Here is a 4207-nt window from a genome sequence, read left to right as displayed (position 1 = left end):
AATGACTATATAAAATATTTAATATTATCTGTATATCAAAATTAAACTTTTATTTATAAATTTACAATGTGAGTACTTGTGTTTAATTTCTTAACACCCAAGTTTTCAAGAACAATTCAAATAAACCGAAAATGGAATTCAAGTAACATTAGTGTATAACACATGAAAATAATTATAATTTTATGAATGGCATTTATAGTTACGGGTCTTGGGTTTTATTAGTTAGCAACGCAATCAACCCTAATATGTAATTAAGGATTACTTTATGGATCTTTTCTAACACCTCAAGGCGAAAAGCAGAACGAAATTATATATAGTAGGTCCAATTTGAATTTCGATTAGGAAGATAAACTTTATTTTTCATTATTAATGATTAGGATAACCTTATCACGATTTGAGTGGCAATGAAAGCATATCTAAACTCTAATGGGGTTAAATAATTATGCTTGCTGAAATTAATTAGTATAATATCCAAAAGATAGATAATGACCCGTATAGGCACCACCTCTTTTAATTTCTTTCTTGATGTTTCGTCCATGCTCACTACTCACCTTTGATAAAATTTAAAAAAAAATAAATAAATAAGAGAGAAAGAAAGAAAGAAAGAAAGAAAGAAAGAAAGAAAGCATACCCGTTTATGGTTGTGATACCCCAATTTAATTTGTATGTGTGTAATGATGGGGATACCCTTTGTCTCCTATGTTGGACCCACCACCATACCTATTTGTTTTTTGGAACTAAGCAAAAGCATGAAACACCTTTACAAGGCACACTAAACACCCATCCACCACTCTTTGCCTATGCAAATTAAAGTTCGTACTTTTATCTATCTAATTATACAATTATATTATTAGCCACCCAATTATGTTACTTAAAGTTGTACACACTTAATTATGAGTTTTATATATATACAGACGAGAATTCATGTTAATTAATAGGAAAAGTATGAGGAGCCAATCGAATTTTATACAATGTGTACAATGGAGGTTTAGAAAGTATTAGAGATATAATTATTAGTGTTACCTTTTTTTATCAGCTGAAACTTTTGGGATGAGTGGTATCATGACATAGTATTAGAGTGCTAAATCCGAAAGGTCAAGAGTTCGATTCTTGGTGAACCCCAAAATTAGTTTAAGTTTTTGGGAAGATGTTTATTATCGCTAGTACTCGGATGGTTATTCTAGATAGTATGGGAGATGTTCATTTTGTAACCCATTGTACACATTGTACAAATAGTCCATTGTCTCCCTAACGAGATCCTAATTAATATTCTACTATGCCCTCAACCAACCATTAGTGCGGCTCGTCTAAGCTATTCTCCTCTATAATTATTCTAAACAAACTTTACATTATTTATATATAAAAAACTATTCATTCTCTTTAAGTTTCAATCACATATATAGAGATAGTCGTCGTGAATATACGAAAATTGATGAACAATAATTATAATAATAAACAAAAATTAAATTAGATAGAAGAAAAAAGAGGGACCAATGGCAAGAACGTGACATGGACATATGATGGAGGGTACGATGAATGCGGGCGATTAATAAGACTAAGAAGGGAACAGTGGGAAGGTGTTTATTGCGAAGCAAAGACAAAAATCAATCCACCGGACAAAGACACATTGATTAAAGCAAAGAAAAAAAAAACAACATTAAATAGAGAAAAGTAAGGATGATGATTTTGTGTGTGTCGCACAAATATTGGAGCCAGCAGCATGTGTGGGTGCTCACTACTAATTACTAGTTATATTATCTTCTCTCTCCCTAATAATAAAAGAAAACACTAATTGCAATTTTTATTGTTTGTGTAATTCTAGTCTTGACAAAAGAAGGAAAAAATGAATTTATTTGATGTTAATTGAGAGACAAGCATGGGTGTGAGATAGAGAGCTTTAATAAAGTGATAATGGAAATGCATGTCAATGTGTACTATTATGTCTGTGTCTCTGTGCCACAACGTTACATGTAGACTGTAGTAGTAGCTTTCAATAATACAAAGAGTTTCGAGAGAAAACCACGGGGGAACACACAACACTACTATGGATAGGGTTAGGGAATTTTACTGCCTACCACCCACGTGCGTTACCAACAACACCTATGGAATCAAAACAAACAAACATCCTTAATTTTCGTGAAAAACAAAATTTAAAAAAAAAAATTTATTCACCATAGTAAATATTGTTCATGCTTATTATTAAGAGTTTAATCTTTGTTATTATCATAAAGCATTCTATATTGTCATAATCGTTCTTTTAGATAACTATTCACACATAATTAATGTAAAAAATCATTATTTTTATTGATGTAATGTTACATAATTAGAAACACGTATAAAAGTTAAGGGGATGCTTCCATAAAGACTCATAAAACGTATTTTTTTAAAGATATTTTTTAATAATTAAAATTTAATACATATAATTTACTTAAAAAATAAATAAATTATCAAAGCATGAAAAATTGCATGGATGGACAGGTATTTTCAGAATAATCAATTGTATCGCAATAACAGATTTAATGTAGAAATGCGCATTAACTAAAAATAAATAATCACGAGAGAGTCTTAGTTTTTGTTTTATTATTATTTTGGAGAAAAGTTAAATAATACTTTAAGTTACGATCATGCGGTAATCAAAAATGGTTTCAAGTTGGAATTGAAAAATAATTGAAATGGCGCATGCGGTTAAAAAGGTTGGAATCTATTGAAGAAGACTGTTATTGTCAGCATATTGATTCAGGAAACAGGGAAAATAAAAACAAAAAACAGTAATATCACAGTGTGTTCAGTGTTAAATAGTTATTAAGCTTTTGATACCAAGGACATGTATCATAACTAATTAGAGTCCTTTTATATACCATCTCGTGCTACTGCTTTAAATTCCTTTTGGATTTTTATACACCCTCAAATCATTTATTTCTTAACAATATGGGGGAACCCAAAATGCTTTATTTTATTTTTGAAAAAATATAGATAACTAACAATATTGGTGAACAATGTGAACATGCACCAATGATAGTTAATTGGGGTGACTCGTAATTATATTTGTAATTATCGGTAGTTTCATAATTTTTTTTAAAGAAATAGTATTTAATTTATCGTAAAAATTATTGGTTTTAAAAAAAAATTCATATCCAATATTTTAGTCCGTAACAAATTTTTATTATGTAAAAATACTCAAAAATTAATTCTATCGTTTTAAAAGAAGAGTTATTTATTTGTCTTATATAATACTTTCAAGACATAAATTATCTTATAATAAAATTTGTTAAAGACTGATTTATTTAATATCTATATTAAAAGTGACAAAAAGATTAATTTGTCTAGCAGAGGAGGTATAAAAATACATAATGTTGTCGGTGACACATATAGTAGAGCAAAACAGAATTAATCTTTTTGTTTTCTCTTTGCATTTAATATTGGCAAAGCAAAAGAGAAAAGTAGAAGAAGAAAGAAATTAAAGAAATGAATCCAACTCCAATTTAGAGTCAATTTAACCCCACTTTTGATGTGGACTAATCCAACTTTTATGAAATTTGCATGACTTTTGCACGAGGACAGACAAATCTTTAAGTCATGTCTATTTCTAAGTGTCTACTATCTATTTGTAGCCATGTGGAATATGTATCTATATCTATATCATATTCTCTAATAGGCATCTTTCCTAACCAACTTAATTATTCACTATAAACATTTAATCTTTTTACTTGCAAATTGGGATGATAGAATTAAGATTGAAATAAGCAAATTAATTATATCATTGTGATCTAGGAATGAATAACCATGATCATGATTTAATCTATTATATATAGTTATGGAAAATATACATATGAATATGATGATCTAGTTTTACAAGCGATTTTCCCTTCATGAATTGGTATTTGAAAAAAAAAAAAAGAGAAGACTGATTACGACTTATGATTGATTGCCTCAACACCTTTTTATAAATGAATGTTTCTGAAAAATAAAAAAACCAAAAAGGCAAAATGGCTCGTGCATGCCAAAAATAGTATTACTTTATAAAAAGACATTAAAGGATTATTTAGGTCATAATAAATAGTGCTTTGATTATGTATTACGGAAATGAATGAGACCTCTCTCAAGAAGAGAAGAGGCCCAACGTGCATCTCAAGAGTCAAGCTACCAAGGACACAGACAAGTCATACAATAATAATATAATTGAAGAACGAAAGATGGAATAATAATA

This window comes from Arachis ipaensis, chromosome B08 (genome assembly GCF_000816755.2).
Source record: "Arachis ipaensis cultivar K30076 chromosome B08, Araip1.1, whole genome shotgun sequence".
NCBI lineage: Eukaryota > Viridiplantae > Streptophyta > Magnoliopsida > Fabales > Fabaceae > Arachis > Arachis ipaensis.
This window is presented reverse-complemented; position numbering follows the sequence as displayed.